This window comes from Bufo bufo, chromosome 2 (assembly GCF_905171765.1).
Source record: "Bufo bufo chromosome 2, aBufBuf1.1, whole genome shotgun sequence".
NCBI classification, from domain to species: domain Eukaryota; kingdom Metazoa; phylum Chordata; class Amphibia; order Anura; family Bufonidae; genus Bufo; species Bufo bufo.
Window position 1 is genome coordinate 79,708,776 of NC_053390.1, and position 15,964 is coordinate 79,724,739.

Genomic DNA, 15,964 nt, shown 5'->3' on the forward strand with positions numbered 1-15,964 from the left:
AGGGAGTTTGTGTGCACTATTGAGCCTCCCCCCCTAGCTGAATGCATGCAGCTGTGTGTGTGTGTGTGTGTGTGTGTGTGCGCGTGTGCGTGCCTGCCTCTGCTACTCAGCCACCGCCCGCCCCCCACATGCAAATTTCTGTGCTGGCTGCTGATGCTGTGCATACTGGGAGTCCTTACAGTTGAGGCGTCGAGGCTGTGGTTTCTGAGGCTTGGGGGGCCCACCCCGGGAAAAGAACGGGACCCAATCGACTTCCCCTGGCTCCGTACTAAGGTGTACATTTTTTGCCCCACAGGCCCTTTCTTTGCTTTTCTCTTCAGGCTCCGCCTTTCAAACCATCTCCCCAATTGAGCTGGGCTGCTTCCAAGTGGCGCCCGCCGGGCAGTGGCTGAACAACTCATACTTACCTGGCAGGGGAGATACCATGATCACTAAGGTGGTTCTCCCAGGGTGAGGCTCATCCATTGCACTCCGGGTGTGCTGACCCCTGCGATTTCCCCAAATGCGGGAAACTCGACTGCATAATTTGTGGTAGTGGGGGACTGCGTTCGCGCTTTCCCCTGATTTTCTCTGGTTAATAATAGTGCTTGATACTTTTTGTCTCTCTGTTGTATTGCAAACCGGGCAATGGAATACTCGAAAGTAGTATTATATTGAACTGTGCTCCAGCCTGCGCTGCGTCGCACCATACCATTTGTTTGCTTCTTATGACTACTGATTGGGAATAAATGCTCTCCCCCTATATCAAATGCTATGTACTGTATTTTGTTCACAGATCTCAATTAAAGGACCCTTCTTCCTCCTCATGCATACTCTAGCATCCCATATCAGGCGCTCACTTGCACAGCATATTCAGGAGCCTATGCAGCCTTTGTCTCCCCCTTGTGGGAACAAACAGCGAGACCCAATGCTCTTCTCCAAAGCCCGCTCAGCTTTAACCGAGGGGGTGGAGGGGAGGATGGCTTGGCTATAGGGAGTTTGTGTGCACTATTGAGCCTCCCCCCCTAGCTGAATGCATGCAGCTGTGTGTGTGTGTCTGTGTGTGTGTGTGTGTGTGTGTGTGTGTGTGTGCGCGTGTGCGTGCCTGCCTCTGCTACTCAGCCACCGCCCGCCCCCCACATGCAAATTTCTGTGCTGGCTGCTGATGCTGTGCATACTGGGAGTCCTTACAGTTGAGGCGTCGAGGCTGTGGTTTCTGAGGCTTGGGGGGCCCACCCCGGGAAAAGAACGGGACCCAATCGACTTCCCCTGGCTCCGTACTAAGGTGTACATTTTTTGCCCCACAGGCCCTTTCTTTGCTTTTCTCTTCAGGCTCCGCCTTTCAAACCATCTCCCCAATTGAGCTGGGCTGCTTCCAAGTGGCGCCCGCCGGGCAGTGGCTGAACAACTCATACTTACCTGGCAGGGGAGATACCATGATCACTAAGGTGGTTCTCCCAGGGTGAGGCTCATCCATTGCACTCCGGGTGTGCTGACCCCTGCGATTTCCCCAAATGCGGGAAACTCGACTGCATAATTTGTGGTAGTGGGGGACTGCGTTCGCGCTTTCCCCTGATTTTCTCTGGTTAATAATAGTGCTTGATACTTTTTGTCTCTCTGTTGTATTGCAAACCGGGCAATGGAATACTCGAAAGTAGTATTATATTGAACTGTGCTCCAGCCTGCGCTGCGTCGCACCATACCATTTGTTTGCTTCTTATGACTACTGATTGGGAATAAATGCTCTCCCCCTATATCAAATGCTATGTACTGTATTTTGTTCACAGATCTCAATTAAAGGACCCTTCTTCCTCCTCATGCATACTCTAGCATCCCATATCAGGCGCTCACTTGCACAGCATATTCAGGAGCCTATGCAGCCTTTGTCTCCCCCTTGTGGGAACAAACAGCGAGACCCAATGCTCTTCTCCAAAGCCCGCTCAGCTTTAACCGAGGGGGTGGAGGGGAGGATGGCTTGGCTATAGGGAGTTTGTGTGCACTATTGAGCCTCCCCCCCTAGCTGAATGCATGCAGCTGTGTGTGTGTGTCTGTGTGTGTGTGTGTGTGTGTTGTGTGTGTGTGTGTGTGCGCGTGTGCGTGCCTGCCTCTGCTACTCAGCCACCGCCCGCCCCCCACATGCAAATTTCTGTGCTGGCTGCTGATGCTGTGCATACTGGGAGTCCTTACAGTTGAGGCGTCGAGGCTGTGGTTTCTGAGGCTTGGGGGGCCCACCCCGGGAAAAGAACGGGACCCAATCGACTTCCCCTGGCTCCGTACTAAGGTGTACATTTTTTGCCCCACAGGCCCTTTCTTTGCTTTTCTCTTCAGGCTCCGCCTTTCAAACCATCTCCCCAATTGAGCTGGGCTGCTTCCAAGTGGCGCCCGCCGGGCAGTGGCTGAACAACTCATACTTACCTGGCAGGGGAGATACCATGATCACTAAGGTGGTTCTCCCAGGGTGAGGCTCATCCATTGCACTCCGGGTGTGCTGACCCCTGCGATTTCCCCAAATGCGGGAAACTCGACTGCATAATTTGTGGTAGTGGGGGACTGCGTTCGCGCTTTCCCCTGATTTTCTCTGGTTAATAATAGTGCTTGATACTTTTTGTCTCTCTGTTGTATTGCAAACCGGGCAATGGAATACTCGAAAGTAGTATTATATTGAACTGTGCTCCAGCCTGCGCTGCGTCGCACCATACCATTTGTTTGCTTCTTATGACTACTGATTGGGAATAAATGCTCTCCCCCTATATCAAATGCTATGTACTGTATTTTGTTCACAGATCTCAATTAAAGGACCCTTCTTCCTCCTCATGCATACTCTAGCATCCCATATCAGGCGCTCACTTGCACAGCATATTCAGGAGCCTATGCAGCCTTTGTCTCCCCCTTGTGGGAACAAACAGCGAGACCCAATGCTCTTCTCCAAAGCCCGCTCAGCTTTAACCGAGGGGGTGGAGGGGAGGATGGCTTGGCTATAGGGAGTTTGTGTGCACTATTGAGCCTCCCCCCCTAGCTGAATGCATGCAGCTGTGTGTGTGTGTCTGTGTGTGTGTGTGTGTGTGTGTGTGTGTGTGTGTGTGCGCGTGTGCGTGCCTGCCTCTGCTACTCAGCCACCGCCCGCCCCCCACATGCAAATTTCTGTGCTGGCTGCTGATGCTGTGCATACTGGGAGTCCTTACAGTTGAGGCGTCGAGGCTGTGGTTTCTGAGGCTTGGGGGGCCCACCCCGGGAAAAGAACGGGACCCAATCGACTTCCCCTGGCTCCGTACTAAGGTGTACATTTTTTGCCCCACAGGCCCTTTCTTTGCTTTTCTCTTCAGGCTCCGCCTTTCAAACCATCTCCCCAATTGAGCTGGGCTGCTTCCAAGTGGCGCCCGCCGGGCAGTGGCTGAACAACTCATACTTACCTGGCAGGGGAGATACCATGATCACTAAGGTGGTTCTCCCAGGGTGAGGCTCATCCATTGCACTCCGGGTGTGCTGACCCCTGCGATTTCCCCAAATGCGGGAAACTCGACTGCATAATTTGTGGTAGTGGGGGACTGCGTTCGCGCTTTCCCCTGATTTTCTCTGGTTAATAATAGTGCTTGATACTTTTTGTCTCTCTGTTGTATTGCAAACCGGGCAATGGAATACTCGAAAGTAGTATTATATTGAACTGTGCTCCAGCCTGCGCTGCGTCGCACCATACCATTTGTTTGCTTCTTATGACTACTGATTGGGAATAAATGCTCTCCCCCTATATCAAATGCTATGTACTGTATTTTGTTCACAGATCTCAATTAAAGGACCCTTCTTCCTCCTCATGCATACTCTAGCATCCCATATCAGGCGCTCACTTGCACAGCATATTCAGGAGCCTATGCAGCCTTTGTCTCCCCCTTGTGGGAACAAACAGCGAGACCCAATGCTCTTCTCCAAAGCCCGCTCAGCTTTAACCGAGGGGGTGGAGGGGAGGATGGCTTGGCTATAGGGAGTTTGTGTGCACTATTGAGCCTCCCCCCCTAGCTGAATGCATGCAGCTGTGTGTGTGTGTGTGTGTGTGTGTGTGTGTGTGTGTGTGTGTGTGTGTGCGCGTGTGCGTGCCTGCCTCTGCTACTCAGCCACCGCCCGCCCCCCACATGCAAATTTCTGTGCTGGCTGCTGATGCTGTGCATACTGGGAGTCCTTACAGTTGAGGCGTCGAGGCTGTGGTTTCTGAGGCTTGGGGGGCCCACCCCGGGAAAAGAACGGGACCCAATCGACTTCCCCTGGCTCCGTACTAAGGTGTACATTTTTTGCCCCACAGGCCCTTTCTTTGCTTTTCTCTTCAGGCTCCGCCTTTCAAACCATCTCCCCAATTGAGCTGGGCTGCTTCCAAGTGGCGCCCGCCGGGCAGTGGCTGAACAACTCATACTTACCTGGCAGGGGAGATACCATGATCACTAAGGTGGTTCTCCCAGGGTGAGGCTCATCCATTGCACTCCGGGTGTGCTGACCCCTGCGATTTCCCCAAATGCGGGAAACTCGACTGCATAATTTGTGGTAGTGGGGGACTGCGTTCGCGCTTTCCCCTGATTTTCTCTGGTTAATAATAGTGCTTGATACTTTTTGTCTCTCTGTTGTATTGCAAACCGGGCAATGGAATACTCGAAAGTAGTATTATATTGAACTGTGCTCCAGCCTGCGCTGCGTCGCACCATACCATTTGTTTGCTTCTTATGACTACTGATTGGGAATAAATGCTCTCCCCCTATATCAAATGCTATGTACTGTATTTTGTTCACAGATCTCAATTAAAGGACCCTTCTTCCTCCTCATGCATACTCTAGCATCCCATATCAGGCGCTCACTTGCACAGCATATTCAGGAGCCTATGCAGCCTTTGTCTCCCCCTTGTGGGAACAAACAGCGAGACCCAATGCTCTTCTCCAAAGCCCGCTCAGCTTTAACCGAGGGGGTGGAGGGGAGGATGGCTTGGCTATAGGGAGTTTGTGTGCACTATTGAGCCTCCCCCCCTAGCTGAATGCATGCAGCTGTGTGTGTGTGTGTGTGTGTGTGTGTGTGTGTGTGTGTGTGTGTGTGTGCGCGTGTGCGTGCCTGCCTCTGCTACTCAGCCACCGCCCGCCCCCCACATGCAAATTTCTGTGCTGGCTGCTGATGCTGTGCATACTGGGAGTCCTTACAGTTGAGGCGTCGAGGCTGTGGTTTCTGAGGCTTGGGGGGCCCACCCCGGGAAAAGAACGGGACCCAATCGACTTCCCCTGGCTCCGTACTAAGGTGTACATTTTTTGCCCCACAGGCCCTTTCTTTGCTTTTCTCTTCAGGCTCCGCCTTTCAAACCATCTCCCCAATTGAGCTGGGCTGCTTCCAAGTGGCGCCCGCCGGGCAGTGGCTGAACAACTCATACTTACCTGGCAGGGGAGATACCATGATCACTAAGGTGGTTCTCCCAGGGTGAGGCTCATCCATTGCACTCCGGGTGTGCTGACCCCTGCGATTTCCCCAAATGCGGGAAACTCGACTGCATAATTTGTGGTAGTGGGGGACTGCGTTCGCGCTTTCCCCTGATTTTCTCTGGTTAATAATAGTGCTTGATACTTTTTGTCTCTCTGTTGTATTGCAAACCGGGCAATGGAATACTCGAAAGTAGTATTATATTGAACTGTGCTCCAGCCTGCGCTGCGTCGCACCATACCATTTGTTTGCTTCTTATGACTACTGATTGGGAATAAATGCTCTCCCCCTATATCAAATGCTATGTACTGTATTTTGTTCACAGATCTCAATTAAAGGACCCTTCTTCCTCCTCATGCATACTCTAGCATCCCATATCAGGCGCTCACTTGCACAGCATATTCAGGAGCCTATGCAGCCTTTGTCTCCCCCTTGTGGGAACAAACAGCGAGACCCAATGCTCTTCTCCAAAGCCCGCTCAGCTTTAACCGAGGGGGTGGAGGGGAGGATGGCTTGGCTATAGGGAGTTTGTGTGCACTATTGAGCCTCCCCCCCTAGCTGAATGCATGCAGCTGTGTGTGTGTGTCTGTGTGTGTGTGTGTGTGTGTGTGTGTGTGTGTGTGCGCGTGTGCGTGCCTGCCTCTGCTACTCAGCCACCGCCCGCCCCCCACATGCAAATTTCTGTGCTGGCTGCTGATGCTGTGCATACTGGGAGTCCTTACAGTTGAGGCGTCGAGGCTGTGGTTTCTGAGGCTTGGGGGGCCCACCCCGGGAAAAGAACGGGACCCAATCGACTTCCCCTGGCTCCGTACTAAGGTGTACATTTTTTGCCCCACAGGCCCTTTCTTTGCTTTTCTCTTCAGGCTCCGCCTTTCAAACCATCTCCCCAATTGAGCTGGGCTGCTTCCAAGTGGCGCCCGCCGGGCAGTGGCTGAACAACTCATACTTACCTGGCAGGGGAGATACCATGATCACTAAGGTGGTTCTCCCAGGGTGAGGCTCATCCATTGCACTCCGGGTGTGCTGACCCCTGCGATTTCCCCAAATGCGGGAAACTCGACTGCATAATTTGTGGTAGTGGGGGACTGCGTTCGCGCTTTCCCCTGATTTTCTCTGGTTAATAATAGTGCTTGATACTTTTTGTCTCTCTGTTGTATTGCAAACCGGGCAATGGAATACTCGAAAGTAGTATTATATTGAACTGTGCTCCAGCCTGCGCTGCGTCGCACCATACCATTTGTTTGCTTCTTATGACTACTGATTGGGAATAAATGCTCTCCCCCTATATCAAATGCTATGTACTGTATTTTGTTCACAGATCTCAATTAAAGGACCCTTCTTCCTCCTCATGCATACTCTAGCATCCCATATCAGGCGCTCACTTGCACAGCATATTCAGGAGCCTATGCAGCCTTTGTCTCCCCCTTGTGGGAACAAACAGCGAGACCCAATGCTCTTCTCCAAAGCCCGCTCAGCTTTAACCGAGGGGGTGGAGGGGAGGATGGCTTGGCTATAGGGAGTTTGTGTGCACTATTGAGCCTCCCCCCCTAGCTGAATGCATGCAGCTGTGTGTGTGTGTGTGTGTGTGTGTGTGTGTGTGTGTGTGTGTGTGTGTGCGCGTGTGCGTGCCTGCCTCTGCTACTCAGCCACCGCCCGCCCCCCACATGCAAATTTCTGTGCTGGCTGCTGATGCTGTGCATACTGGGAGTCCTTACAGTTGAGGCGTCGAGGCTGTGGTTTCTGAGGCTTGGGGGGCCCACCCCGGGAAAAGAACGGGACCCAATCGACTTCCCCTGGCTCCGTACTAAGGTGTACATTTTTTGCCCCACAGGCCCTTTCTTTGCTTTTCTCTTCAGGCTCCGCCTTTCAAACCATCTCCCCAATTGAGCTGGGCTGCTTCCAAGTGGCGCCCGCCGGGCAGTGGCTGAACAACTCATACTTACCTGGCAGGGGAGATACCATGATCACTAAGGTGGTTCTCCCAGGGTGAGGCTCATCCATTGCACTCCGGGTGTGCTGACCCCTGCGATTTCCCCAAATGCGGGAAACTCGACTGCATACTTTGTGGTAGTGGGGGACTGCGTTCGCGCTTTCCCCTGATTTTCTCTGGTTAATAATAGTGCTTGATACTTTTTGTCTCTCTGTTGTATTGCAAACCGGGCAATGGAATACTCGAAAGTAGTATTATATTGAACTGTGCTCCAGCCTGCGCTGCGTCGCACCATACCATTTGTTTGCTTCTTATGACTACTGATTGGGAATAAATGCTCTCCCCCTATATCAAATGCTATGTACTGTATTTTGTTCACAGATCTCAATTAAAGGACCCTTCTTCCTCCTCATGCATACTCTAGCATCCCATATCAGGCGCTCACTTGCACAGCATATTCAGGAGCCTATGCAGCCTTTGTCTCCCCCTTGTGGGAACAAACAGCGAGACCCAATGCTCTTCTCCAAAGCCCGCTCAGCTTTAACCGAGGGGGTGGAGGGGAGGATGGCTTGGCTATAGGGAGTTTGTGTGCACTATTGAGCCTCCCCCCCTAGCTGAATGCATGCAGCTGTGTGTGTGTGTCTGTGTGTGTGTGTGTGTGTGTGTGTGTGTGTGTGCGCGTGTGCGTGCCTGCCTCTGCTACTCAGCCACCGCCCGCCCCCCACATGCAAATTTCTGTGCTGGCTGCTGATGCTGTGCATACTGGGAGTCCTTACAGTTGAGGCGTCGAGGCTGTGGTTTCTGAGGCTTGGGGGGCCCACCCCGGGAAAAGAACGGGACCCAATCGACTTCCCCTGGCTCCGTACTAAGGTGTACATTTTTTGCCCCACAGGCCCTTTCTTTGCTTTTCTCTTCAGGCTCCGCCTTTCAAACCATCTCCCCAATTGAGCTGGGCTGCTTCCAAGTGGCGCCCGCCGGGCAGTGGCTGAACAACTCATACTTACCTGGCAGGGGAGATACCATGATCACTAAGGTGGTTCTCCCAGGGTGAGGCTCATCCATTGCACTCCGGGTGTGCTGACCCCTGCGATTTCCCCAAATGCGGGAAACTCGACTGCATAATTTGTGGTAGTGGGGGACTGCGTTCGCGCTTTCCCCTGATTTTCTCTGGTTAATAATAGTGCTTGATACTTTTTGTCTCTCTGTTGTATTGCAAACCGGGCAATGGAATACTCGAAAGTAGTATTATATTGAACTGTGCTCCAGCCTGCGCTGCGTCGCACCATACCATTTGTTTGCTTCTTATGACTACTGATTGGGAATAAATGCTCTCCCCCTATATCAAATGCTATGTACTGTATTTTGTTCACAGATCTCAATTAAAGGACCCTTCTTCCTCCTCATGCATACTCTAGCATCCCATATCAGGCGCTCACTTGCACAGCATATTCAGGAGCCTATGCAGCCTTTGTCTCCCCCTTGTGGGAACAAACAGCGAGACCCAATGCTCTTCTCCAAAGCCCGCTCAGCTTTAACCGAGGGGGTGGAGGGGAGGATGGCTTGGCTATAGGGAGTTTGTGTGCACTATTGAGCCTCCCCCCCTAGCTGAATGCATGCAGCTGTGTGTGTGTGTCTGTGTGTGTGTGTGTGTGTGTGTGTGTGTGTGTGCGCGTGTGCGTGCCTGCCTCTGCTACTCAGCCACCGCCCGCCCCCCACATGCAAATTTCTGTGCTGGCTGCTGATGCTGTGCATACTGGGAGTCCTTACAGTTGAGGCGTCGAGGCTGTGGTTTCTGAGGCTTGGGGGGCCCACCCCGGGAAAAGAACGGGACCCAATCGACTTCCCCTGGCTCCGTACTAAGGTGTACATTTTTTGCCCCACAGGCCCTTTCTTTGCTTTTCTCTTCAGGCTCCGCCTTTCAAACCATCTCCCCAATTGAGCTGGGCTGCTTCCAAGTGGCGCCCGCCGGGCAGTGGCTGAACAACTCATACTTACCTGGCAGGGGAGATACCATGATCACTAAGGTGGTTCTCCCAGGGTGAGGCTCATCCATTGCACTCCGGGTGTGCTGACCCCTGCGATTTCCCCAAATGCGGGAAACTCGACTGCATAATTTGTGGTAGTGGGGGACTGCGTTCGCGCTTTCCCCTGATTTTCTCTGGTTAATAATAGTGCTTGATACTTTTTGTCTCTCTGTTGTATTGCAAACCGGGCAATGGAATACTCGAAAGTAGTATTATATTGAACTGTGCTCCAGCCTGCGCTGCGTCGCACCATACCATTTGTTTGCTTCTTATGACTACTGATTGGGAATAAATGCTCTCCCCCTATATCAAATGCTATGTACTGTATTTTGTTCACAGATCTCAATTAAAGGACCCTTCTTCCTCCTCATGCATACTCTAGCATCCCATATCAGGCGCTCACTTGCACAGCATATTCAGGAGCCTATGCAGCCTTTGTCTCCCCCTTGTGGGAACAAACAGCGAGACCCAATGCTCTTCTCCAAAGCCCGCTCAGCTTTAACCGAGGGGGTGGAGGGGAGGATGGCTTGGCTATAGGGAGTTTGTGTGCACTATTGAGCCTCCCCCCCTAGCTGAATGCATGCAGCTGTGTGTGTGTGTGTGTGTGTGTGTGTGTGTGTGTGTGTGTGTGTGTGCGCGTGTGCGTGCCTGCCTCTGCTACTCAGCCACCGCCCGCCCCCCACATGCAAATTTCTGTGCTGGCTGCTGATGCTGTGCATACTGGGAGTCCTTACAGTTGAGGCGTCGAGGCTGTGGTTTCTGAGGCTTGGGGGGCCCACCCCGGGAAAAGAACGGGACCCAATCGACTTCCCCTGGCTCCGTACTAAGGTGTACATTTTTTGCCCCACAGGCCCTTTCTTTGCTTTTCTCTTCAGGCTCCGCCTTTCAAACCATCTCCCCAATTGAGCTGGGCTGCTTCCAAGTGGCGCCCGCCGGGCAGTGGCTGAACAACTCATACTTACCTGGCAGGGGAGATACCATGATCACTAAGGTGGTTCTCCCAGGGTGAGGCTCATCCATTGCACTCCGGGTGTGCTGACCCCTGCGATTTCCCCAAATGCGGGAAACTCGACTGCATAATTTGTGGTAGTGGGGGACTGCGTTCGCGCTTTCCCCTGATTTTCTCTGGTTAATAATAGTGCTTGATACTTTTTGTCTCTCTGTTGTATTGCAAACCGGGCAATGGAATACTCGAAAGTAGTATTATATTGAACTGTGCTCCAGCCTGCGCTGCGTCGCACCATACCATTTGTTTGCTTCTTATGACTACTGATTGGGAATAAATGCTCTCCCCCTATATCAAATGCTATGTACTGTATTTTGTTCACAGATCTCAATTAAAGGACCCTTCTTCCTCCTCATGCATACTCTAGCATCCCATATCAGGCGCTCACTTGCACAGCATATTCAGGAGCCTATGCAGCCTTTGTCTCCCCCTTGTGGGAACAAACAGCGAGACCCAATGCTCTTCTCCAAAGCCCGCTCAGCTTTAACCGAGGGGGTGGAGGGGAGGATGGCTTGGCTATAGGGAGTTTGTGTGCACTATTGAGCCTCCCCCCCTAGCTGAATGCATGCAGCTGTGTGTGTGTGTGTGTGTGTGTGTGTGTGTGTGTGTGTGTGTGTGTGCGCGTGTGCGTGCCTGCCTCTGCTACTCAGCCACCGCCCGCCCCCCACATGCAAATTTCTGTGCTGGCTGCTGATGCTGTGCATACTGGGAGTCCTTACAGTTGAGGCGTCGAGGCTGTGGTTTCTGAGGCTTGGGGGGCCCACCCCGGGAAAAGAACGGGACCCAATCGACTTCCCCTGGCTCCGTACTAAGGTGTACATTTTTTGCCCCACAGGCCCTTTCTTTGCTTTTCTCTTCAGGCTCCGCCTTTCAAACCATCTCCCCAATTGAGCTGGGCTGCTTCCAAGTGGCGCCCGCCGGGCAGTGGCTGAACAACTCATACTTACCTGGCAGGGGAGATACCATGATCACTAAGGTGGTTCTCCCAGGGTGAGGCTCATCCATTGCACTCCGGGTGTGCTGACCCCTGCGATTTCCCCAAATGCGGGAAACTCGACTGCATAATTTGTGGTAGTGGGGGACTGCGTTCGCGCTTTCCCCTGATTTTCTCTGGTTAATAATAGTGCTTGATACTTTTTGTCTCTCTGTTGTATTGCAAACCGGGCAATGGAATACTCGAAAGTAGTATTATATTGAACTGTGCTCCAGCCTGCGCTGCGTCGCACCATACCATTTGTTTGCTTCTTATGACTACTGATTGGGAATAAATGCTCTCCCCCTATATCAAATGCTATGTACTGTATTTTGTTCACAGATCTCAATTAAAGGACCCTTCTTCCTCCTCATGCATACTCTAGCATCCCATATCAGGCGCTCACTTGCACAGCATATTCAGGAGCCTATGCAGCCTTTGTCTCCCCCTTGTGGGAACAAACAGCGAGACCCAATGCTCTTCTCCAAAGCCCGCTCAGCTTTAACCGAGGGGGTGGAGGGGAGGATGGCTTGGCTATAGGGAGTTTGTGTGCACTATTGAGCCTCCCCCCCTAGCTGAATGCATGCAGCTGTGTGTGTGTGTCTGTGTGTGTGTGTGTGTGTGTGTGTGTGTGTGTGCGCGTGTGCGTGCCTGCCTCTGCTACTCAGCCACCGCCCGCCCCCCACATGCAAATTTCTGTGCTGGCTGCTGATGCTGTGCATACTGGGAGTCCTTACAGTTGAGGCGTCGAGGCTGTGGTTTCTGAGGCTTGGGGGGCCCACCCCGGGAAAAGAACGGGACCCAATCGACTTCCCCTGGCTCCGTACTAAGGTGTACATTTTTTGCCCCACAGGCCCTTTCTTTGCTTTTCTCTTCAGGCTCCGCCTTTCAAACCATCTCCCCAATTGAGCTGGGCTGCTTCCAAGTGGCGCCCGCCGGGCAGTGGCTGAACAACTCATACTTACCTGGCAGGGGAGATACCATGATCACTAAGGTGGTTCTCCCAGGGTGAGGCTCATCCATTGCACTCCGGGTGTGCTGACCCCTGCGATTTCCCCAAATGCGGGAAACTCGACTGCATAATTTGTGGTAGTGGGGGACTGCGTTCGCGCTTTCCCCTGATTTTCTCTGGTTAATAATAGTGCTTGATACTTTTTGTCTCTCTGTTGTATTGCAAACCGGGCAATGGAATACTCGAAAGTAGTATTATATTGAACTGTGCTCCAGCCTGCGCTGCGTCGCACCATACCATTTGTTTGCTTCTTATGACTACTGATTGGGAATAAATGCTCTCCCCCTATATCAAATGCTATGTACTGTATTTTGTTCACAGATCTCAATTAAAGGACCCTTCTTCCTCCTCATGCATACTCTAGCATCCCATATCAGGCGCTCACTTGCACAGCATATTCAGGAGCCTATGCAGCCTTTGTCTCCCCCTTGTGGGAACAAACAGCGAGACCCAATGCTCTTCTCCAAAGCCCGCTCAGCTTTAACCGAGGGGGTGGAGGGGAGGATGGCTTGGCTATAGGGAGTTTGTGTGCACTATTGAGCCTCCCCCCCTAGCTGAATGCATGCAGCTGTGTGTGTGTGTGTGTGTGTGTGTGTGTGTGTGTGTGTGTGTGTGTGCGCGTGTGCGTGCCTGCCTCTGCTACTCAGCCACCGCCCGCCCCCCACATGCAAATTTCTGTGCTGGCTGCTGATGCTGTGCATACTGGGAGTCCTTACAGTTGAGGCGTCGAGGCTGTGGTTTCTGAGGCTTGGGGGGCCCACCCCGGGAAAAGAACGGGACCCAATCGACTTCCCCTGGCTCCGTACTAAGGTGTACATTTTTTGCCCCACAGGCCCTTTCTTTGCTTTTCTCTTCAGGCTCCGCCTTTCAAACCATCTCCCCAATTGAGCTGGGCTGCTTCCAAGTGGCGCCCGCCGGGCAGTGGCTGAACAACTCATACTTACCTGGCAGGGGAGATACCATGATCACTAAGGTGGTTCTCCCAGGGTGAGGCTCATCCATTGCACTCCGGGTGTGCTGACCCCTGCGATTTCCCCAAATGCGGGAAACTCGACTGCATAATTTGTGGTAGTGGGGGACTGCGTTCGCGCTTTCCCCTGATTTTCTCTGGTTAATAATAGTGCTTGATACTTTTTGTCTCTCTGTTGTATTGCAAACCGGGCAATGGAATACTCGAAAGTAGTATTATATTGAACTGTGCTCCAGCCTGCGCTGCGTCGCACCATACCATTTGTTTGCTTCTTATGACTACTGATTGGGAATAAATGCTCTCCCCCTATATCAAATGCTATGTACTGTATTTTGTTCACAGATCTCAATTAAAGGACCCTTCTTCCTCCTCATGCATACTCTAGCATCCCATATCAGGCGCTCACTTGCACAGCATATTCAGGAGCCTATGCAGCCTTTGTCTCCCCCTTGTGGGAACAAACAGCGAGACCCAATGCTCTTCTCCAAAGCCCGCTCAGCTTTAACCGAGGGGGTGGAGGGGAGGATGGCTTGGCTATAGGGAGTTTGTGTGCACTATTGAGCCTCCCCCCCTAGCTGAATGCATGCAGCTGTGTGTGTGTGTCTGTGTGTGTGTGTGTGTGTGTGTGTGTGTGTGTGTGCGCGTGTGCGTGCCTGCCTCTGCTACTCAGCCACCGCCCGCCCCCCACATGCAAATTTCTGTGCTGGCTGCTGATGCTGTGCATACTGGGAGTCCTTACAGTTGAGGCGTCGAGGCTGTGGTTTCTGAGGCTTGGGGGGCCCACCCCGGGAAAAGAACGGGACCCAATCGACTTCCCCTGGCTCCGTACTAAGGTGTACATTTTTTGCCCCACAGGCCCTTTCTTTGCTTTTCTCTTCAGGCTCCGCCTTTCAAACCATCTCCCCAATTGAGCTGGGCTGCTTCCAAGTGGCGCCCGCCGGGCAGTGGCTGAACAACTCATACTTACCTGGCAGGGGAGATACCATGATCACTAAGGTGGTTCTCCCAGGGTGAGGCTCATCCATTGCACTCCGGGTGTGCTGACCCCTGCGATTTCCCCAAATGCGGGAAACTCGACTGCATAATTTGTGGTAGTGGGGGACTGCGTTCGCGCTTTCCCCTGATTTTCTCTGGTTAATAATAGTGCTTGATACTTTTTGTCTCTCTGTTGTATTGCAAACCGGGCAATGGAATACTCGAAAGTAGTATTATATTGAACTGTGCTCCAGCCTGCGCTGCGTCGCACCATACCATTTGTTTGCTTCTTATGACTACTGATTGGGAATAAATGCTCTCCCCCTATATCAAATGCTATGTACTGTATTTTGTTCACAGATCTCAATTAAAGGACCCTTCTTCCTCCTCATGCATACTCTAGCATCCCATATCAGGCGCTCACTTGCACAGCATATTCAGGAGCCTATGCAGCCTTTGTCTCCCCCTTGTGGGAACAAACAGCGAGACCCAATGCTCTTCTCCAAAGCCCGCTCAGCTTTAACCGAGGGGGTGGAGGGGAGGATGGCTTGGCTATAGGGAGTTTGTGTGCACTATTGAGCCTCCCCCCCTAGCTGAATGCATGCAGCTGTGTGTGTGTGTGTGTGTGTGTGTGTGTGCGCGTGCGCGTGTGCGCGTGTGCGTGCCTGCCTCTGCTACTCAGCCACCGCCCGCCCCCCACATGCAAATTTCTGTGCTGGCTGCTGATGCTGTGCATACTGGGAGTCCTTACAGTTGAGGCGTCGAGGCTGTGGTTTCTGAGGCTTGGGGGGCCCACCCCGGGAAAAGAACGGGACCCAATCGACTTCCCCTGGCTCCGTACTAAGGTGTACATTTTTTGCCCCACAGGCCCTTTCTTTGCTTTTCTCTTCAGGCTCCGCCTTTCAAACCATCTCCCCAATTGAGCTGGGCTGCTTCCAAGTGGCGCCCGCCGGGCAGTGGCTGAACAACTCATACTTACCTGGCAGGGGAGATACCATGATCACTAAGGTGGTTCTCCCAGGGTGAGGCTCATCCATTGCACTCCGGGTGTGCTGACCCCTGCGATTTCCCCAAATGCGGGAAACTCGACTGCATAATTTGTGGTAGTGGGGGACTGCGTTCGCGCTTTCCCCTGATTTTCTCTGGTTAATAATAGTGCTTGATACTTTTTGTCTCTCTGTTGTATTGCAAACCGGGCAATGGAATACTCGAAAGTAGTATTATATTGAACTGTGCTCCAGCCTGCGCTGCGTCGCACCATACCATTTGTTTGCTTCTTATGACTACTGATTGGGAATAAATGCTCTCCCCCTATATCAAATGCTATGTACTGTATTTTGTTCACAGATCTCAATTAAAGGACCCTTCTTCCTCCTCATGCATACTCTAGCATCCCATATCAGGCGCTCACTTGCACAGCATATTCAGGAGCCTATGCAGCCTTTGTCTCCCCCTTGTGGGAACAAACAGCGAGACCCAATGCTCTTCTCCAAAGCCCGCTCAGCTTTAACCGAGGGGGTGGAGGGGAGGATGGCTTGGCTATAGGGAGTTTGTGTGCACTATTGAGCCTCCCCCCCTAGCTGAATGCATGCAGCTGTGTGTGTGTGTGTGTGTGTGTGTGTGTGTGTGTGTGTGTGTGTGTGTGCGCGTGTGCGT

At 52.4% G+C, this 15,964-nt stretch overlaps 16 non-coding genes across 16 annotated transcripts; all 16 read left to right on the forward strand.

Moving 5' to 3' along the window:
* The first annotated feature begins 399 nt into the window (after positions 1 to 399).
* On the forward strand, positions 400 to 563 carry LOC120992921. Its single transcript, XR_005777108.1, has one exon. It is a non-coding gene; the product is annotated as a U1 spliceosomal RNA (small nuclear RNA).
* An 827-nt stretch (positions 564 to 1,390) lies between these two features.
* On the forward strand, positions 1,391 to 1,554 carry LOC120992922. The gene has a single exon (XR_005777109.1). It is a non-coding gene; the product is annotated as a U1 spliceosomal RNA (small nuclear RNA).
* Positions 1,555 to 2,386: 832 nt separating this feature from the next.
* On the forward strand, positions 2,387 to 2,550 carry LOC120992923. The gene has a single exon (XR_005777110.1). It is a non-coding gene; the product is annotated as a U1 spliceosomal RNA (small nuclear RNA).
* An 831-nt stretch (positions 2,551 to 3,381) lies between these two features.
* LOC120992925 lies at positions 3,382 to 3,545 on the forward strand. Its single transcript, XR_005777112.1, has one exon. It is a non-coding gene; the product is annotated as a U1 spliceosomal RNA (small nuclear RNA).
* An 829-nt stretch (positions 3,546 to 4,374) lies between these two features.
* On the forward strand, positions 4,375 to 4,538 carry LOC120992926. The gene has a single exon (XR_005777113.1). It is a non-coding gene; the product is annotated as a U1 spliceosomal RNA (small nuclear RNA).
* Positions 4,539 to 5,367: 829 nt separating this feature from the next.
* On the forward strand, positions 5,368 to 5,531 carry LOC120992927. The gene has a single exon (XR_005777114.1). It is a non-coding gene; the product is annotated as a U1 spliceosomal RNA (small nuclear RNA).
* Positions 5,532 to 6,360: 829 nt separating this feature from the next.
* Positions 6,361 to 6,524, forward strand: LOC120992928. Its single transcript, XR_005777115.1, has one exon. It is a non-coding gene; the product is annotated as a U1 spliceosomal RNA (small nuclear RNA).
* Positions 6,525 to 7,353: 829 nt separating this feature from the next.
* Positions 7,354 to 7,517, forward strand: LOC120992939. Its single transcript, XR_005777125.1, has one exon. It is a non-coding gene; the product is annotated as a U1 spliceosomal RNA (small nuclear RNA).
* An 827-nt stretch (positions 7,518 to 8,344) lies between these two features.
* Positions 8,345 to 8,508, forward strand: LOC120992929. The gene has a single exon (XR_005777116.1). It is a non-coding gene; the product is annotated as a U1 spliceosomal RNA (small nuclear RNA).
* Positions 8,509 to 9,335: 827 nt separating this feature from the next.
* Positions 9,336 to 9,499, forward strand: LOC120992930. Its single transcript, XR_005777117.1, has one exon. It is a non-coding gene; the product is annotated as a U1 spliceosomal RNA (small nuclear RNA).
* Positions 9,500 to 10,326: 827 nt separating this feature from the next.
* LOC120992932 lies at positions 10,327 to 10,490 on the forward strand. Its single transcript, XR_005777118.1, has one exon. It is a non-coding gene; the product is annotated as a U1 spliceosomal RNA (small nuclear RNA).
* An 827-nt stretch (positions 10,491 to 11,317) lies between these two features.
* LOC120992933 lies at positions 11,318 to 11,481 on the forward strand. Its single transcript, XR_005777119.1, has one exon. It is a non-coding gene; the product is annotated as a U1 spliceosomal RNA (small nuclear RNA).
* Positions 11,482 to 12,308: 827 nt separating this feature from the next.
* On the forward strand, positions 12,309 to 12,472 carry LOC120992934. The gene has a single exon (XR_005777120.1). It is a non-coding gene; the product is annotated as a U1 spliceosomal RNA (small nuclear RNA).
* An 827-nt stretch (positions 12,473 to 13,299) lies between these two features.
* LOC120992935 lies at positions 13,300 to 13,463 on the forward strand. Its single transcript, XR_005777121.1, has one exon. It is a non-coding gene; the product is annotated as a U1 spliceosomal RNA (small nuclear RNA).
* An 829-nt stretch (positions 13,464 to 14,292) lies between these two features.
* Positions 14,293 to 14,456, forward strand: LOC120992937. Its single transcript, XR_005777123.1, has one exon. It is a non-coding gene; the product is annotated as a U1 spliceosomal RNA (small nuclear RNA).
* An 823-nt stretch (positions 14,457 to 15,279) lies between these two features.
* On the forward strand, positions 15,280 to 15,443 carry LOC120992938. Its single transcript, XR_005777124.1, has one exon. It is a non-coding gene; the product is annotated as a U1 spliceosomal RNA (small nuclear RNA).
* Positions 15,444 to 15,964: the final 521 nt, after the last annotated feature.